Below are 21,263 nucleotides of genomic sequence, written 5' to 3'. Positions count from 1 at the left end.
AAAGGCAACATTGGCAACGAAGGGATAAGGGGGGGGTGATCAGGGAGAAGAGGGGGAGCCCACCCTAGAGTCGGTGGGCTTCCGTGCAGCCGGAGCGGCACGCACCCGTCCGCGCGCGCCCCGGTGGGTGCCCGCCCGCGCGCCAATCCGCGGAGGCCGCAGCAGCAGCCCCGCGTGGGGTGACTGCGCCGAGCCAATGGCTTGGCTGGCGGCGAGCACGCGACTGCACCGCCGGCCGGCGCCGCGCCGCCCCGGAGGGGCGTCGGAGCCCTCCTCCCGCGGCCCTCGCCTTTCGCGAAGCCTCCCGCGGCCTCCGCCCAGGAGTCGACTGGAGAATTCAAACGGCAGCGAGCGGAGGGAAGGGGGAGAGGCGGAGAGAACTCGCCACAGCGCCGCCCAGCCCTACAGACGGGTGGCTGGACCACCGCCTGGGAGCAGGGCTCCCCAGGGGCGGGGAGGAGGGGCCCCAGGCGAAGCTGAAATTGTAGCTCGAGGGTAGGCGACGGGCTGCACGCATCCGCCTCTGGGATGGACAGCCCTGCCCTGAATCGTCCTTTTGCCTAAGGCCTGCAAGGAACTTGGGGCAGGAGCCTCAGCAGCCGTTAGTCGAGACGAAAATGACCCAATCTAGGGTCATCCCCGTTCTCTTTAATAGTCACTCCCATCTAGACACATTTGGGGGGTCGCATTTCGCTGGTGCCTGCAGATCTGTTGAGAAAAATCTGTTGGAATCACAGTACCCAAAGAGTCCAGAGAATTCACAGCACTATATACGGGCCTCCACACTACATAATGAAGCAGAAAGCGAAGTGAACTGGAGAAGCAGGAGGAATGAATGAAAAAGCTTATGTCCCGACAGAAGGGGAAACTGAATCGTGGAGAAAGCCTCCTAGAATCACTTAAAAATACAAGGCAGTCTTGACTCCCCTATCAGAGTCTTCTCACTCTTACAGTGGGCATTCAAGGCCTCTCTTCTTGGCGAAAGCGATTGAACAGGCCTGGAACCCTTGCCTTAGAATCCCTGTGAAAGAAAAACGCTGGTCCAGTTGATCCCAAGCAATCTACCAGGCGTCATCTCTTTGGAAGGTTGCCCGGGCAGGTGCAAGGGCTAAAATCAAAGGCAGCCATGGTTTTTGGGGCTTCTCTGCTTCAGATCAAGCAATAGCTAGAATTCCTACATAATCTAAGCCATCCAGCAACCAAGGGGGAAAAAAAGTTCTATTTAATTGGTTCACACTTGCTCGTCAAAGAGTAGCCAGATGAATACAAAATAATCCTAGGTCAACTGTGGGTCGACCTTCTAATGTCTTTCTGCATCTGGCCACTTCAGATGGTTATCTGTCCAGAAGGTGTGGAATGTACATTTTCACTCCTTTTCCGGTAAATTCTAAAGTCCCAGAAAGGGGCTGTGAGACATGGAGGAAGCTTCCTGACTGGTTACTTTCAGGTTCCAATTAGCTATGCATCTTGAAAATAAAATAGAAGCACCTTCCCCTCCAACCATATGATGTGCTAAGTGAAAAGTGAATTAGTACCAGCAAGTATTGGTACCAGCCTGTAGGCGTTCAAGTCACAAATCTGAAAACACACAAAATGGGCCTTCCTACATGTGAAAGCCAACAGTAGGATCCAACCTGTGGGGTGTGAGGGGGTGGGAATGAGAGTAGGGCAGCAGGGGGGTCATGTGTCCTATTAAATCCTAAGAAAAATACTGTTTGGCAAGCAAGTGAATGAAGAGATTTAAGTCAATTTAAAGCAAAATAACCTCTAATTATATTGTTTGTTTATATTTGTGTTATGTTTTCTTGCTGCTGAATTGTTTGATCTTAATGGTTTTAACTATATCTTGCTGATTGCCAATTTGCCATTGAATATTTTGCTTTGCAATGAAAGCTCCCAAGAGCTTGTCGGTCTTATTTCTATAGCCATTGATATGAGGTTCTTAGTCCATAACTGACATTTCCACTCATAAATACCCAAAGATACAAGGTTTAAATTGATTGGTCTGTTCTGACTAGAGAGAACCTAAGAGTATTTGGCACCTAGGAGATAGCAAATAATTTTAATGGACCCAGGAAAAGAACTGCCTGCAATCTGCATTTCTTGCCATGCTTACGGATCAATGCAATGCAGTAAAGTAGAGGGGGGAGGGAAGAATTTTTCACCCACTTTGCACTGATAAACTTGTTCATACACTCTACTTTTTACACTGCCTTTAGACAAACATCCCATGAAAATTGTCTGTAGTTTCAGATCATTATCTCTCTACCAAATACACAAACCTATTTGCAGGTATGAGTTTTCTGAAATTTTTTTAAAGATTTTATTTATTTATTTTTAGAGAGGGAAGGGAGGGAGATAGAGAGAGAGAAACATCAATGTGCGGTTTCTGGGGGTCTTAGCCTGCAACCCAGGCATGTACCCTGACTGGGAATCGAACCTGCGGCACTTCGGTTCGCAGCCCGCACTCAATCCACTGAGCTACGCCATCCAGGGCCAGTTTTCTGAATTTTTTAAAAATTAAATGCATGTCAAACATGAAAAAGCATTGTAAGATGACCTATTCCACATTATGACCTCTGCCAAAGCCCCTGCCTTCCCATATTTATCCCTCAGCACCCAGAAAGGTGAGGGGAGGGGGGCGAGGAGAACCTGCCTAAACAGATCTGTGAGCACAAGAAGTGAGTTCTACCCAGGAGCCTGTCAGGCTCTGATCACAGCCTCCTCTGCAGCTTCACCTTCCATCCCAGATGCCCACACCTTCGTCACCATGCTCATGGGGCATGCAGACGCACACCAGCACACACTGCCCCTTCTCAAATCTTTGCCCTGCCCTGTGCTGTCCCCTTCACCTCCCTCTCTTTCCGTCAACACTTCCTCTAAAGGTGAGCTTAAATATCACCTCCTGGATAAAGTATGCCCCCATCCCGCCTCCTAAAGTCATTGGTGCAACCTCCTATATTCACCTCACTGTAACATACATCCCACCATATTGTAATCATCTGTCCATTTCTGCTATTGAAGCCTGACTCCTAGAAGCTAAAAGTTTGCGTTTCTCTTCTTCCAGGAACCAGCACACTGCCTGATCCATGGTGGGGTCCCCCAATATTTGGTGAATAAATAAATGTTCCCATTGCTAAGACAAGAAAAGCAGGTTCTTCCACGTCACCATCATGGTGGGCTTTGATGTTAACAACATCCCCAACTCCAGCATTTCTCTTACCACTGTTGCTATGCTGGGTCTTCCTTCCCGGCAACCCAGCTCCTCTCCTACAAGTCCCTGAAACTGCATGTTACCATACAGCTTGTTCTTCCTTGCATAGCTGTAGCTGCCTGCATTTTCAGCTATACCTCCCTGAAACAAACTGCCACATACCATAAGCCTGAAAAACCACAAAGAGCCTCCAATCCTAAAATGAGCTCCAGAATCGTCTGAGTCATCTCCAGTAATTCTTTCCTCAGCACCTATTTTTTAAAGCCTCTCTCTCCACCCTCCCATTACTCCTTGTGCATGCCTAGATCATACCATTTACCATATAATAATACCACCTAGACTATACTATAGTCCTTGCCTATACCATCAGTAAGTGAGCATGACTTTCCTTCCGTTTAAAGTTGGAGTTCACAGAGATAGAAAGTCTGTCCAAAGTCTTACTCATGTCTTACCCTCAGATAGGGGTGAGGGTCCAGGAAGGATGGGCTGCATGGATGGGTGTCTGAGTGAGGGCATCCCATCAGTATTATTAAGAAGTTTGCACCATGCAACCTGCCAGGAACTGGGGGTAAAAGATTGAGTGCTGTCACTCAGGTGCTACTGGCTGGCAGCTGCTTTCAGTTCCTCAGCGCCCTGCACAGTATGTGTCCCGCCGGGGATCAAGCTGGCCACTGCACTTGGTTTCATCTTCCCCCTTTGGGAAGCAGAAGCAACCATTTCTGCTTCTGTGGCCCTGCCTGGGCCTCTGCAGAAGTGTAACGCTCAGGATGTCACAGAGCAGAGAAACTCCAAAACAGAAATTGCTGACAGAAGGAACAGAGCCTAGATGTGGCAAAGGAGAGAAACCCCGAGTCCCGACACTGAGGCAGTACTGACACCAAGGGCTGTGGCCTCAAGTGCAGCCCACAGAGAAGTTAAAATTAACGCGGTGGTCAAGAGAAGGTACCAGAATTCTTTTCCAAAAGCTGCAGGCATCGATTAGGACACTTCAGCGGAAAGTGATGCCTTTGTCCCTGCAGATGGAACCAGGCCACGGCGATCATTTTCTTTGAGCATGTAACTAACTCTGAAGGGGCAGCGTCTGTAGAGGGACAGCCATGGGCAGATAGGTCCAACATGCCTGCCCACAACATTCTCCCGCTGGTGCATGCTTTACCAGGGGGCACAGAGTGGCGGCTGATAATGGTCAGGAGTGACCGGCCCTCTAGATGCTGGTTTTGCTAGAACTGGATAGACTTTTGTGAACTCATTAGAGGCTGTGTAAGCCTGTGTAAGCATCCTGAAGAAGTCCTCACTGAGAGAAGACATGAGGCTTATCTGTCCAAGTGCATCAGAGCTCAGAGGAAGGTGTGCAGTTCACAGAATCCAGTAAACTTGGCTTTCTCCTCCAAGGCTCTCCGGTTAACACACAATCCTGCCAAATGACCCTTGCATTTCCTACCTTGCGCACCATCCGTCCTCTGTATGACCGCAGATTTTTCCTGAGGCTTTCCTACATGCATGAGACAGACAGCATCTTGCTATGGCCAGCATGCCGCAGTCCCGTTCCCTGGCAGCAAATGAGGAAAGTGCACTATGATCCTGTCTTTGTCCCTCTGGTTGGTGACTTGGGACTAGGACAGGACCTTGTTCCAATGTGTCTGGGTCTGAATCACCTGGAGTGATTTCGCCTCAGCATTGGAATCCCTTGGGTCCCCAGCTCAGACATCCTAATTGGAATCTCCAGGGGTAAAGCCCAGGAAGGTTAGCACATCTACCTCTGGCCACTAGACCACCCAGCTTCCTCTTGCAAAAGAGGAAGTGAGAACACTCTCACCCCCACCTAGGACTCTTCCAACTCCCCAAAGTACATCAGAGCTCTGCTCTTTACCCAATGGGAAGATCCTATGAAAGAGTGGTAAATATTATCATCAGGGCACTTCCACTTGTCTGCCTTCTAGTTAAACACTGTTATATAATCAATAAGGAGGGAATTAACATTTACAGAGCACCTACCGCAGTCGCAGTATAGCACTGGGTACTTTAAACACATCTTATTTAATCCTCCCCAGACCTTACTAGGTAAGTCTTCATATCCTCATTTTATAGACAGGAGAGTAGAGCTCAAAGAAACCTCTTGTTCCAGGTCCAAGTTCATGCAAGAACAAAAGCTGGGTTCTAATTCAGGCCTCTGTGACAGCCTCAAGCCCAAAGGGCTAGTTCTTTAAATGATAAAATACTTGTTTAGCCAAACCCAGGACCCACCTTGTGAAAAGCAGTGGGCCTAGGAGGTCTGCTGTCTCTTTCTTTACCCCTTTCACAATCCTTGCCTGCCATCTGAAGCTCCTAGAACTTTCATCAGTCCCCTAACACCTGCATGAATACCCTAGATGTTTCCCCTTGTCCCCAGATTTTCTCTGGGTCTGTCTCTCCTTATCACTCAACAAGACTCAGTTTTTTCCAGTGGCCCAGTGCTCCTCTCATGAGAAACATGGTAGATTAATGCGCAAGTTTAAACAAGCGATGACTGTGCTGAGAGGGGAAGACCCTGACTGGCAGAATTTCAGATAACGAAGCAGGCTGCTTGCAGGAATCAAATGCAAACGGGTTACCAAGACTGCCTTCCTCCCCAGCCTCATCTCAGGCTTCCCTCCAAACACAGCACCCTGCTTTCCTTCCATTTTCTTGCAGTGGTCCCTGCTGCTGTCCCCTCTTCTCCCATTCACTGCAGGGCTGGCTCCTTCACACCCTCTTAGGGAAACCCACCCTGACCACCCCATCTGAAGTTGGCTCATAGATCCTCCACTTACCCCATCTCAGCACTGTCTCCTCAACAGCAATGATCACAAGTTGGAAGCATTTTTGTGCATCTGTTTACTTGGGTATTTTTAGTCTCTATCTCTCAACTGCAAAGTCCCCAAGTCACCCTGTTCTCCACTCCATCTAGCAAGGCCCCCAGGACACTCAATAAGCACAAGTTGAATAAGCAAACCAATGGCAGGCAGATTCTCTCCAGTGACTGCAGGAAGGTTTCCTCCTGGCCCTGCCACCCTGAGCCAACCTGCTGCCAAGGTGACCAGGAGCTCGCCTTCCATCTTTTCCTCCCAGATTTTCAAAATGCCAGGTGGCAAGAATTTGCCTCATTGGATTAGGTCATGGGGCTTGTGGTCCAATTACCCACTGCAGAGCATGCAGGATCCTTTCTCATTGGGATCTGCCCCCCAGAGCACCAGGCCTGACCAGCACAAAGTCCAGTGCCCCCTGCTGATCCAGTTTGGCAACTGCAGCTGGGGTCCCCTTTCCAAGTTCATGTTTCGGGCTGAAGCTGCACCACACCCAGAAAATACAGCAAGTCATTGCCAATCTGGACCCACCTCGATTCAGAAGCTGTGTCCATTCCAAAAAGAGCCAAGAAAATGTGTGAAATGTGTGCCCAGAGAGTAAGTCAACAATATTTCAGGGGTTTGTCTCTTAAAAGAATCAGCCACTTGCACAGCAAAGAAAAACATCAACAGAATAAAAAGACAACCCACAGAATGGGACAACATATCTGTCAATACATCTAACATGAGGTTAATATCCAAAATTTATAAAGAACTTACAAAACTCAACACCAAGAAAACAAACAACCCATTAAAAGATGGGCAAAGTACCTGAATAGACAGTTATCCGAAGAGGCCAATAGACATAGGAAAAGATGCTCAACATCACTAATCATCAGAGAAATGCAATTAAAACCACAATGAGATATCACCTCACACCTGTCAGAATGGCCATCACCAATAAACCAACAAACAACAAGTGCTGGTGAGGATGTGGAGAAAGGAAACCCTTGAGCACTGTTGGTGGGACAGACTGGTGCAGCCACTGTGGAAAGCAGTATGGAAATACTTCAAAAAATTAAAAATGCATCTGCCTTGTGATCCAGTGATTCCACTTCTAGGAATATATCTGAAGGACCCAAAACACTAATTCAAAAGAACACAAACACCCCTATGTTTATTGCAGCATTATTTACAATCTCCAAGATATGAAGCAGCCCAAGTGTCCATCAGTAGAAAAGTGGATAAAACAACTATGGGACATTTACACAATGGAGTACTAGTTGGTCATAAAAAAGACAAAAATTTTATTATTTGCAACAGCATGGATGGACCTGGAGAACATCATGCTCGGTGAAATAAGCCAGTCAGAGAAAGACAACTACCATACGATTTCACTCAGATGTGGAATCTAAAGAACAAAATGAACAAGCAAAATAGAGACAGATTCATAGATGGACAGCAGGCTGACAGCTAAGAGGGATCGGGGGAGGTTTGGGGTGAAGGGATGGAGTAAAAAGGAAAAAGGACTCATGGACGTGGACAATAGTGTGATGATTGCAGGGGGGAGCGGAATATAAGGGAACTAAGTGGTAGTGGGAAAAACACAATAAATAAATGAATAAATAAATCACCCTTTTTCCAATATTTAGAACTACTCACTAATTCAAAAACACTCCATGCCTCTTGCCCATTTGTTCAGACAGGTTCCCTAGAGACCTCATCGGAGTGATTTGCTGTCTTCACCAGTGAACTCCTAGAGTGGTCCTTTTTGGATAGTGTAAAGATTTAAAGAAATGCTGACTTTTCCCTTAATCATATCGATCTTGATCTTCCCCCTACTTCCCCACTCCCCTCTTCCCTGCCCACCCTCCATTTGTTTTCAAGTTAGTGAGAGCCTTTTATCCACTAAGTACCAGCCTGAGGACACCAAGGGGTAACCCAGAGGTGAGCTCACAAGCTCCCCATGTGGCCCCCCCACGTGTGCGACAGGGTGCTGTGCACAGCAAAGCCATGGCCACAGGGAGGGGGCAGGTTCATGCTGAATTCATCACCAGATCCGGAGAAGCTGTGCTCCTCTACCCTGGGCCTGGGCTGGGGGTTCTGTGCTCCAGACTCACCCATCCAAAGAAACAGACTGGGGCCTCATGAGAACATGAGGATAAGGAAGTCACCAAAAGGATAAAGAGCCAACTGGGGCTGTGCTGGAAGCAGACTGTCCATCATATATGTGGGCCTTTAAACTAGATTCCACCTCAATGGTAGTGTTGGCTTTTCGTGGCCTGAAGTCAAACCAGGGGAGGAGTCCACATGCCTGCACCCTCCACAGGGCTCAAGGTGCCCTTCTGTTTCTCAGAAATTAAGAAATAAAGTTACAGTGGATTGAGCGCAGGCTGTGAACCAAAGTGTCGCAGGTTCGATTCCCAGCCAGGGTACATGCCTGGGTTGCAGGCCACGGCCCCCAGCAACCGCACATTGATATTTCTCTCTCTCTCTATCTCCCTCCCTTTCCTCTCTAAAAATAAATAAATAAAATCTTAAAAAAGAAAAAGAAATAAAGTTAAATTAGAGAAAAGGCCTCTTGAACATGACTGGGCTGAGAGAGGAAGAAAATAATCCCAGGGGCCTGAAAGAAGGAGGGACATAATGCCCTTCCTTTGTTCCTCTCCCACCCTCCCCACCACACCACCCCCACACCAGTACCAGTCCCGGCCAGGCCCCCGGCCAGGCCCCGGCCCAGCCCCAGGCCACTGCCTTTGTCTGAGGGGGTCTCCATCTTTCCCAGTTAACTGACTGGGCCCCTGCTTCTGGGACTTACTCTGTCCTGAAGTCAGGGCACTTTTTCAAAAGTGCAAATCTGACCTTGTAACTCTCCTACTCATGCTTTACAGACCCCGCAACACCTACGTCATGAAGTCCCAAAACCTGAGCAGGGTATCCAGGCTTTTTGAATAGTCCAGCTTCTGCGAAATCTCTTGCCTTCTTCAGTGCTCTCTGCATCCCTGTGTCACACCCCAAGTTCCAGCCACATCAGACTCACACAGCGTTCGTTCCCTGCTGTGTGAGCTGCTTATAACCTCTGTGTCTATAATCACATCCCTGCCTGTTCCAGCACCCTCATCTCCTCACTGACCCTCACTGACCCTTCATGCATCCCCTCCTGGGTGCAGCCAATCCTGAGCCTGCAGGTGGAGCTGACCACTTCTTCTGTTAGGGACCATGGGCCCTGTATATACTTCTAGAAAAATGCCTGACACCATTCCCTGCGCTCTTTCTTTATACATTCTTTCCATCTCCCAGACAAGCTTTGTGAGATCGGAGGGCCTTGTATACAGCAGGCACACAACAAATTCTAAAAGAATGAATGGGGGATGGATTGATGAATGGATGGATGGATTGGTGGGTGGGTGGATAAATGCGTAGATGAATAAACGAGTAAGATCCTTGAACAAAAGTTGTAGTTATAAATATATTTACACTGGGATCTGAGTCCAGAATGATCTTTCGGAGCATAAAATTCACAACCAGGTTGTCTTAGGATCTGTCCACTTAGCAAAAGTTCCCATGAGGATCAACGGGCACTGATGACAACCATTGTGTCCTACCAGAGCAGTGTGTGGAAAAGTCATTAAGGTCTGGGCACTTCTCACTTGCTACCAGCACCACCTTGTAGCCATAAATAGATTAGGCCCTGACTTTCCGTGCTGCAGAAACTGTTAGAATCTGCAGAAGTATCTCCAGTCACTCCTCCTCATTGGGATAGGACAGCTGGAACAAAGGACATCTTTACAGCACAAGCATCCTCCAGGAAGACAAATATCCATCTGGGTTGGTATGGCGGGGCGGGGGGGGGGGCGGAGTTCAGATTGGTGAAGGCAAGATGATCAAGTTCACCCTGTACAATGTTCTCTCAATCCAGTGTTGGAGACAAACATTCCCTACTTTGCCCCCCACCCCCACTATTTTTCCTCTTTCTTTGGCTATATCAAGTCATTTGGCCATTTAGGCTACAGGATGCCCAAGGTAGTCATGGTCTAGTGAATGACCAAAGTTGTCACCAGAACTGCAGGTGACCCCTGGGGAGCCAACAGCAGAAGCCCTTTCCCTTTGGCCGCCTTGGGGTCAAGGCCAAAGCTGAGAGACAAAGGGCAAGACTCATGCTAATGCTTTCCTGTGTCCTTGTCTGCTGGGGAGGCCAAGTCTGTGTATTTGTATGATGATCTCCAACTCAGAATGGAGAAGGGCAGTTGGGAACTATATTTCATTCCTTCTGCATTTTCATTTTGCTTTTCTCTCAGCCTTTCAGATTTGAAAGCTTCTACTGACATTTCTTCAAGTTCACTGATTCTTTCCTAATTTGTAAGGCAACCAAAGACATTCTACATTTCTGTTACCATGTTTTAGTTTTCTATAATCTCTGTTTGATTCTTTCTTACAATTTCCATCTCCCTGGTAACATTATCCATGTGTTCTCACCTGTTTTCCACTTTTTCCATTACAGCCCTTAATATGTTAATCACATTTATTTTAAGTTTCCTGTTTGATAATTTCAGAATCTCTGTCATATCTGAGGCTGGATATGAGTCTGGCCATGCTCTACATCTTCAAACTGTGGTTTTTGTCTTTAGTATGCTTTGCAAATGTGTTGAGAGCTGGCTATGATGTTCTTTCTGGGTAAAAAGTGCCCGGTACTTGCTCCCGTGGAGGGCTGCTGCTCCAAAGGAACTCTGAGGCTCTGTATCAGACAGGCTCTCCAACTGTAGGAGCAGCAGTTTGCCCTGTGACCTCCCTTATCTAATGGATCTGAGAAGAGCTGTTGATTATCAGTTTATTCAGCTTTTTTATTGTGAGACAAGAAGTCACGACTGCCCAGCTCCTCACAAGTCAGATCAGAAACAGGAGCCTTCTCATCTTACCCCATTTATTCAATCGTAATGTTCACAGGGCATATGCACAATAAATGTAAATAAATGTGTATATAAAATATTTTTAAAAGACTGTAGAAGGATATATACCAAAATATTAGTATTAATATTAATGAGCAATTACTGTGTGTCAGATGTCCCAAGCTGTCCACAATAATTATTATTACATTATTGTTACAATACATTATTGCATAATTATTGATCATAATTGATGTAAGCAATTTGCTTAATAATTTAAGTAATTGTTTAAACAGGTATTTCATTAAATAATTGCTTACATAAATAAATACTTCATTTATTTCTCCAACTATCCTAAAGATAGTTTGTTTTATTATCATTTGAAGAAACTGAGGCACAGCAAGGTCAAGTAACTCACCTAAGTGAGTATTTCACCTTGGCAACCTCTGCAGCATCGACCTGCACGCTTGACAGAATGGTAACAGTGTTATTCTTGGGGTGGGGCTGGAGGCAAAAGCCACCTCTACACTTTTCCACAATGTCTGGGTTTCCCAGGAGTGTATATCACTCCTGTAATAACACAAATAAACAAAGATACCGCCTTTAAGAAAAAACAGTAGGAATGTACCACAGCCAGGGGACAAAATCACAGAAAGCATTTCAAAGTCAAATGCAAACTGCTCTTGTAGCATTGCACCCCTGCTTGTCTCCATGAAGGGCTGTGTTCCCTATGCTATGTCTAGCAGGGACTTCAGACCAGCGTCTCACAAACATACTAAGTTCCTTAGTAAAAACAATACACGTTACATCATGACCTAGAATACATGTGTCCATACAACTGGAATAAAACAAAATATCTCCTTTTTTAAAAATTGGTCATGACCCACTACAGTGTTCTCCCCACCCATTAGCTTAGACGACTATAAACGAGCAATAGTTGGTATGATTGATTGATAATGCAATTGTAAGTCCCTTTCCCTGACTACTTTTTTAAAGATTTTATTTACGTACTTTTAGAGAGAGAGGAAGAGAGGGAGAAAGAGAGGGAGAGAAACATCAATTTGTGGTTGCCTCTCACGCGCCCTGAACTGGGGACCTGGCCCACAGCCCAGGCATGTGCCCTGACTGGGAATTGAAACGGTGACCTTTTGGTTCGCAGGCTGGCACTCAATCCACTGAGCCACACCAGCCAGGCACCTCTCCCTGACTTTTAAAAAAACTTGGTTTGGGAGTTTAGAGCGGTATTCTGCACATACGTTTTAACTTCACAACCCCCCTGCCACAACCGTCATACTCACATTCCTCAGGCGGCCACTGCCCAAAACTGGGGAAAGCGCACGACCTACGGAGGTTCTGGTCTACTGAACAGCAGGCAACCGCTGCAAAGCTCACCAGCTCCCAGGACTGGTTAGTTTGATGTGTCAACTTGCTGGGTCACAGTACCCAGATATTTGACCAAATATTATTCTAGATGTTTCTGTGAAGGTATTTGAGATGAGAGCAACAGTTAAGTCAGTACATTTTGAGTGAAGTAGCCTCCATCATGTGAGCAGGCCTCATCGAATCCATTGAAGGTTTTCAAAGTGCAGAACTAGCCTCCCCCTGAAGAAGAGGGAACTCTGCCCCAGACCACCTTCAGACATGAACTGCCACATCAGCTCTTCCCTAGGTCTCCAGTCTTCAGCCCACCCAGCAGATGGTGGCTGGACTTGTCAGCCTCTATGGTTCTATGAGCCCATCCTGTAACGTAAGTCTTTCTCTCTGTATGTGCACATCACATTGGTTCTGTTTCTCTGGAGAACCCTGACTAATAAAGTGATTAAGTTACAAGGATTCTGACTTCTGTTTTACCAGCATCCTCTTTCAATTGCCTCCTCTGCATGCATACTGTGACAGAGCCAGCTGCTGTGCTGGGAAGGCCCGCCCACCCGACAGACAGCCAGTGAGGAAGTGAGACACGCAGTCCGATCACCCTTCTGACAACCATGTGAGTGAGCTTGGAAGCAGATCCTTGCCCAGGAAAAACTGAGAGATGGCTGCAACCCATGCTGACACCTTGATCACCCAGCTTTGCAAGAGATCTCGAAGCAGAAACTCAGCTAAGCTGTGTCTGGAGTCCGGACCCCCTGAAACTGTGAGATAAACACTGTTTTAAGCCACTCAGTTGTTTTTTTTAAAGATTTTATTTATTTACTTTTAGAGAGAGAGGAGGGGAAGGAGAATGAGAGGGAGAGAAACATCAATGTGTGGTTGCCTTTCGCACACCCAAACTGGGGACCTGGCACGCAACCCAGGCATGTGCCCTGACTGGGAATCAAACCAGCAGCCCTTTGGTTTGCAGGCCGGCACTCAATCCACTGAGCCACAACAACCAGGGATAAGCCACTAAGTTCTGAGGTAATTTTGTATGTACCAATAAATAACCAATACATTATTATTAATAGTAGCAGTAGTAGGGTAAAAACATGAAATATCAAAATTACTATTATTAGCCTTGGAAATAAGGGTTTTTCAAAGTGGGAAGAGCCAATGGAGGTTTTTCAAATTAGCAAGTATTTTGGTGAAGTGGCAAGAGTTTGAGGCAAGAAATCTATGTATCTTTTAAAAGTGTCCAGGGGATGCTTACTTGGCCTCTTTGGGAGCCCTTGACATGACCTGTGCCCTTAATTCTGTGAAGTGATTTCGTAATGAAGGACACAAAGCCTGGGAAGCCCCCTGGACCACTGTCACACAGCACGGACATGCCCAGGACAGCACCCAAACAAACACTTCTGTTTGAATAGTTACATGTGTATTATGTGTGACAAAAAACAACTCACATGTCAGCCCCATATTTTTACAGATATTGTTGCTTAGATCTGAATTAGTGTAAAAATTATATATATGCAAATTACTTCCCCTTCCTCTCCCTCCCCTTGTTCAGGACACGCCCCGGGTGAGCACACAGTCCATGCACAAGCAGGAGAGGAGGATGGGGAGGTGGGGCAACACCCAAGCTGAGGAGATGGCTCCCATGACCAGGAAGTCAGCTGCAGGCAGGCAGTAAGAATATTGAGCATAAGGGAAGTCATGTTTCCTACTGTCAAAAAAGGAGGAGGAAGCTAGAGTAAATTCTCTAGTGTTGAGTTGGAATTGAGGACTCACTTTTTAATACATAGACACAAGAGATAAATCCATGTGGATATGTGTCTGTATGTTTGTCAGTATTTCCATGCGCACATATACTTCCCAGCCCTGTACTATGAAGGGGCCCAGAAACACAGACCACTCAGAGGCGATGAGAGCAGCTAGCGCCTCAAGCTACACCCATACATGGTTTAGAGGAGACTTTGGACTTTAGACGTTAGCATTGATGCTAGAATAAATTAAGACTTTGGGGACTTTTGAGATGAATAAGGGTATTTTACATGTAAAAAGGGCATGACTTTGGGGAAATCAGGGGCAAAATATTATGGACTGAGTGGTTGTAGCCCCAGAAAAGTCATGTGTTGAATTCTAATTCCCAATGCAGGTAGTCATGTCAAAAAAAAAAAAAAAACATAAAGCATAAAAAAAAAACCACCAGACAAATCCAAACTGTGAGACATTCCACAAAATAATTACTCTGTAATCTTCATTAAGTGCCAGGGTTATCAAAGTCAAAGAAAGATAAACTGTGTCAGATTGAAGGATATTAAAGAGACATAAAAACAAAATGGAAATCTGACTTGGATGCTGGACTGATAAATGACATTATCGGACAACTGGCAAAATCTGAATGGAGTCTAAGGGTTAGGTGGTAGAACTGCATCAATGTTAATTTTCCAAGTTCATGGTTATACTTTGGTTCTGGAGAGAAGTGTCCTCGTCTTCTGGGAAATACACACTGAAGTATTAAGGGCAAATGAGGCATCATTATCTGAAACTTATTCTCAATGATGCAGAAAAAAAATATGCAGTTTTGTGTGTGTGTTAAGAGAGAGAGAGATGTAGTAAAATACCCAAATAAGACCATGGGGAAAAGGTATACAGAAAATCTGTACTATTTTTGCAACTGCATTTTAAATTACTTTAAAATGTAAAGTTAAAAAATAAGCTTAAAAAGCAGAAGTATATTTTTCTAAAATATGAAACACATACTAGGGAAGACCGGGCACAGATATGGCATAAGTTAATGACTGGAATTAGGGGCCTAACACTGAACCATCCTACAGCTCCTGAGCTTGCCATGCCTTTGCAAAGCCGGGGCAGGCGGCCTGCCCAAACCAGACTCCACTCACAGGCGAGTGCAGAATCAAGGCCGTTCCTTGGCTTCTCCTGCAGCTCTTGATTTTGCCCTAACTATCCAGATATTTAGTCAGTGGTGAGGAAACTATTACTTAATCCTTTCTGCAGGAATTACTCTGATTCCCATAGCTATAAACAAATCTATTTAAGTCACTAATCAGAAAATCAATTTTAAGATTTTTCTATCAAATAAACATACCCTTATTCTCTATCATGACCTTCACGTACAAGCCTCTCAGCCATGAAAAGACATGTTCTCACCATTGCTGCACAGAGCCCCTCAGTGGCCGGAGCCAAGTGTCACATCTTCCTCACCATTTTCCCATTGCCTTGCCCATCAGCAAAGCCACATGCAGAACCTTCACCCCCTCAGATTATGTACAAATGTGTCTCTTTGTGTCTGTTTTGCTTCTTTTAGGCGTAGTACCAGATTCTTCTTTGTCCAAACACAAATTTACTCCCCTTTGCAAGTCCACTCTTCATGTCTTGCTCACTTAATAATTTCCTTTTTCACTTAATAATTGCCTTTTTACAAATGTTACCCACAGAGCTCTTGCCACCTAGGTTGGGAGAAAGCTCTCTGAACTTGTAATGATCCTGTACGTAGGGAAGAGCATTGTGTGCTGAAGTGAGGTTCCTATAACTGCAGGAGAGGCCTGTGCAGGTCCCGTGTCCCAGCACACTCATCCCAAGGCAAAGTCAGCATGTTAACCAACTCATCATAACCAGCTCAGCTAGGCACACAATTAGCTTACATCCCAATTCATAATATTGACCTACACAATCCCTGCCCTGAAAAGAACACAAATCTCAGAATTCAATTTTGCATCAACAAGCCTGAAACATCGTTATCATTTCCTTTCATTTGTTTCCCACCACAATCTCCGTACCTGCAGTTCTGTGAAATAAATTCAGGCTGCAGACTAGGAAAAGTAACACTACAACAGAGGTAAGATTTTGGTTTTTACTTTGTGCCACATCATGCTCTAAAAGCTGCATATGTGCTATGTATCTGATTCCCCTAACCAACCATAATGTTACGGGTTAAATGCTTATACCCCACCCCCCAAATTCACATTGCAATCCTAAACCACATTGCGATGGTATCAGGAAGTGGGCCTTTGCAGGGTGATTAGGTCCTGAGGGTGGAGCCCTCCTGAATGGGGTCAGCGCCCTGAGGGGAGGCCAGAGAGCTCTCTTGTCCCCCCTGCCATGTGATCACACAGAGAGGTTGGCTGTCTGCACCTGGGAAGAGAGCTCTCTCCCGAACCTGACCAAGCCGACCCCCACGGATCACAGACTTCCCGCCTCCAGAACTGTGAGAAATATTTGTTTCAAAGTCACCCAGTCTATGATAATTTGCTATAGCAGCCTGAACTGACTGAGATACCTAAAGACCTAGGCACCATTCTTATTCTAATATAGGCAGTAAAGAAACAGTCACAGAAATATTATTACCAGATAAAATACTGAGTGCCCAGTTAAATCTGGATTTCAGATAAACAAGGAATAATTATTTTCATGTAAGTATATCCCAAATATGCCATGGGACATACTTATTCTAAACCAAGTTAAAAATGATTTGATGTTTACTTCAACTTTAAAATTCACTGGGTGCCCTATATTTGCCTTGCTCACACTGGAAACCCTACACAGAAAGTGTGGGTAAGTCGGCCAATGTCCAACAGCAGATAAGCAGTAGCAGCTGAAGATCTAAAGCCAGGCAGCTCACACTTTTCCTCATGGACCTTTGTAAGGACTAAATGAGATCATACACATAAATAAATGGCTATGCCTGGTGTCTAGCACCTAGTAAGAATTCAAATGCTGATTGTTAATAATAATAATAACCAGTGTTATTGCTGTTGTTAGTCCAGAGATCTTCAACTCCAAAGGACACTATCAAGAAAGTAAAAAGACAACCCACAGAATAGAAAAAATATTTACAAACCCTACATCTGATAAGGGACTAATATCCAAGATATATAAAGAACTCCTACAACTCAACAACAAAAAAATGAACTCAATTTTTTTAATTGGCAAAGGATATGAATAGATATTTTTCCAAGGAAGATACACATGAAAAAATGCTCGACGTAGTTAGTCATTAGGGAAATGCAAATCAGAACCACAGTGAGACACCACTTCATGCACACTAGGATGACGATAACCAAAAAGACACTAACAAATGCTGGTGAGACGTAGAGAAAGGTGCCCTTGTACAACGCCAGTGGGGATATAAAATGGGGTCACCACTGTGGAGAACAGCTTGATGATTCCTTAAAAAGTTAAACATAGCCCTGGCTGGCATAGCTCAGTGGATTGAGTGCGGGCTGCGAACCAAAGCATCACAGGTTCGATTCCCAGTCAAGGCACGTGCCTGGGTTGCAGGCCATGTCCCCAGTGGGGGCCACATGAGAAGCCACCACACATTAATGTTCCTCTCTCTCTTTCACCCTCCCTTCCCCTCTCTAAAAATAAATAAATAAAATCTTTTAAAAAAGAAGTAAATATGTATTTTAAAAAAAGTTAAACATAGAGTTAGAAACTCCATTCCTAAATATATACCTAAAAGAATTGAAAACATATGTCCACAAAAATCTGTACATAAATATTCATAGCACCACTATTTACACTAGCCAAAAAGTGGAAACAACCCAATGTCTATGAATTGGTGAATAGATGAAGCAGTTCATCCACACAATGGAATACCATCCAGCATTAAAAAAAAAAGTTCTAAAACATAGTGCAACATGGCTGAACTTTGAAAACACTATGCAAAGTATCTTAGTTCAGGCTGCTCTAGGAGGATGCTAGTCTGGATAGCTCACACACATTTATTTCTCACAGTTCTGAAGGCTGGAAGTCTGAGACCAGGGTGCCAGTGTGGCTGGGCTCTGGTGAGGGCTCTCCTCCTGGCTGGCAGGTGGCCACTTACCTGCTACTTCCTCACATGGTGGAGAGGTGGAGAGAGAGCACCAGCTCTTTTTCTCCTTCATAAGGACACTGATAGCATCACAGGGCTCCATATTCTTGACCTAGTCACCCCAAAGGCCCCACCTCCTACTGCTATGCCATTGGGGGTTAGGATTTCAACATATGAATCTGGGGGGACACAATCATGCAGTCCATAAAATTAAGGGAAAGAAGACAGTCACAAAAGGCTTTATATGATATGATTCAATATCAAGAAGAGGCAAATCATACAGAAAGCACATTAGTGGTTCCTGTGCCTGGAAGTGGAGGACTAGAAAGTGATTGCCTAATGCAGGTCGCTTGGATGATGACAGTATCTTGAAAGTAGATAGTGTGATAGTTGCACACCTTATAAATAAACTAAAACCACTGAATTGCACGCTTTAAAGACTTTAAAGGGGTGAAAGTTTATGGTATGTTGAATTAGTTCAATTAAAAAAAAATGCTTTACCAAAACTCACCCTTCTCTTGAAGCCTACCCTGGCCCTGCTTACCCTTGGAAGATACACTGCCCTCCTCTTCCACCTCAGAAGAAGGCCCATCTAGCATCAACTCCCTGAAATGTCCTCCCTTCACCTTCCACCTCACCCCTGGGGTCACACAGTCCTTCCCAACTGCCAAGAGGAAGCTCAGACCCTCCCGATCGACCACGTGCCCCTCTACACTAAAGCCAGTCCCTCTGTCCTGTGGGGATCCACAGCCCCACTTCCACCAGCCCTGCCCTCCCACCGGGCCTTCCTCTCAGTACGTAGACATGACCAGGGCTCCCCATCCTGTCAAAAGCAAACAAACTACAAACGCACAAGGGCCTTCCTTGGGCCTGCCTTCGTAGCCCAAAACCACCTACTGTGCTGCAGAGCAACGTCACCCAGACACACATGTCCCCAATCGCCGCCCTGTATGACGTCTCTCTCCACGAGGAGGCCCTTTGCCCTCTTTCCCTCCTAAGTGGCGGCCCACATCTCTGTCCCTGTAAGGTCTTCCACCGGGAGGGACTTTGCACTCAGGCAACTATCCAAGGACTGCTCTGGTTAAGTCGGCTGTGTGCTACTGCCATCTAGTGGCCGTGGTTTTCCTGTGTGAGCCTGGGCGCCTCAGGGCCATGGTGGAGGTTGTAATATAGAGTGAGATACTGACAGGGAAGGATCTAGGGAATCCACTGCAGGAAAGGTGCTATGACTCTGAAAAATTCCGTAGAGACAGAAACCATATTGGAGTGTAAGCTGTGGTTTCCAAAATATACAAGCAACTCTTACAAACCAAATGAAAAAGACAAATATCCCCACAGAAAAATGGGTAAAGATGATTAACAGGCAACTCACAAAAGAAACTCTGTAAATGACCAGCAATGCCATGAGAAGATGCTCCACCCACAAACACTCAAAGGCAAGCAGAAATTACGAGGTACCATTTTTAGCCTACGTGACTAGAAAATTTTTAGGATTTGCTGTCAAGTGTCGGTGCAGGCCTGGGAAACAGGTACGCCTCTGTTTGGCTGGTGGGAGTGTGGGATGGCCAGGCTTTTCCCAAGGTGACTTGAAAGTATCTATAATAATGTTAAATGTGTTAGATGTCCCCCTTTCCAGTGTCTCCCGAGAAACACTCACATCCTGCCAGCAGGTGCGCACGTACAAGAGGTTCCCTGAAGCTTTGTTTATCCTCAACAAAAACAGGAAATAACAGAAAAATGGCTAAATATGCCATGAGATATTCAAGCTATAGAACAATGGACTGATTAGCAGCCCATACTGTGGAGGCAAATGCCTGATTTTACATCCTGACTGTGTCACTTACTGAGCACACAACCTTAAGCAAGGTACTTGCTGTCTTTCTGCCTCAGTTTCCTCATTAAAATTGAGATAACAAGGCCTACTTCACAAGGTCATTGACAGGCCTAAATGAGTAACTTACATGTAAAACAATTAGAATTGCACTTGGGACATATTTAGCTCACAATAAATATTAGGAATTAATATCGGCAGCTCAGAGAACGTAAGTTTATATGAACTAATATAATTTACGTACACTAACATAAACCTCGGAAGCATGGAGAGGGAGGACCAAGCGACAGATGCAGAGTGATCCTATGTAGGTAAAGCACACAAGTGCACGTGTGCACACAGGCACACACACAAATAATGCTGCACGTTTTCTCCCACGACATACACACATGTAAAAATGTAAAAGGGGCTCAAAGGATACCAAAGAACAGGTGACCCTGGTTACCTCTGGTCATGGGAGGGGACCAGGGTGAGGAGAGGGGTCAAAGTGAGCTTTAGCCATATCTCTGTTTAATAATATAATCCTCTGTGACACATATAAAGTTCATTTCTTAAAACAGTGAATGGGAGAAGAAATGTAGATGGAAATATGGCTTGTGGGGTCAAGAGAAGAATTTGTGAGTTTCCTTGTTGCTGTTGTTCTGTAATGTTTTCTAACAGGGATGCTCAAGGACCTTGGTGTGCTGATAGACATGGTCTAGGTCCCAGGGGTGTCCAACCTTTTGGCATCGCTGGGCCACATGGGAAGAAGAGTTGTCTTGGGCCACACATTAAATACACTGCAACATGTAATCACAAAAAAATCTCACAATGTTTTAAGTAAATTTATGAGTTTGTGTTGGCCCGCATTCACAGCCATCCTGGGCCACGGGCAGCCTGCGGGGCGGGGGTTTGACACCGCTGGTCTAGGAGATGAGGGAGCTGGTGGTGGACAGTGTCCAGCAGCAGAAAGCAGGGGAATTCAGGGCACAGTGAGCAGACGGCATAGGCAGAGTGGGGACCTTCCTTCCGCTGTGAGCACAAGGAGGGGAAGGCAGTATCAGGGAGGGAAGACGGTAAACCTGGCGATGAAAAGGGAGCTCGTCTGGAGACTTTCTCCCCCCACTGCCTGGCTGGGAACACGGTGGAGTCTTCCAGCAGCAGAAGGTAGATGGAAGGGGTGTGTGAAATTTGAGTGGAAAGATGTGGAGCATTGTTTCTCATTCTAGAAAGGGCTACATGTCCATTTGTACTTTGTGGTCATAAGTAGAGGAAAATGAATTCATCCCAGCTCGGCACTCCCACAGAAATGCTCCCATTGCTTTGCCACGAACCTCACCAAATCGTGCTCCAGTTAGTTCCA

The 21,263-nt window shown here is 45.7% G+C and overlaps 1 protein-coding gene across 1 annotated transcript in view; it reads right to left on the bottom strand.

The window, feature by feature from the left end:
• DPYSL2 (dihydropyrimidinase like 2) overlaps positions 1–21,263 on the bottom strand; it is a 103,757-nt gene that overhangs the window by 72,407 nt on the left and 10,087 nt on the right. The gene's annotated exons all lie outside the window — the stretch shown is intronic.

The sequence above is a fragment of the Phyllostomus discolor genome, chromosome 8 (assembly GCF_004126475.2).
Source record: "Phyllostomus discolor isolate MPI-MPIP mPhyDis1 chromosome 8, mPhyDis1.pri.v3, whole genome shotgun sequence".
In the NCBI taxonomy this organism is placed as follows: Eukaryota; Metazoa; Chordata; class Mammalia; order Chiroptera; family Phyllostomidae; genus Phyllostomus; species Phyllostomus discolor.
This window is presented reverse-complemented; position numbering and strand designations above follow the sequence as displayed.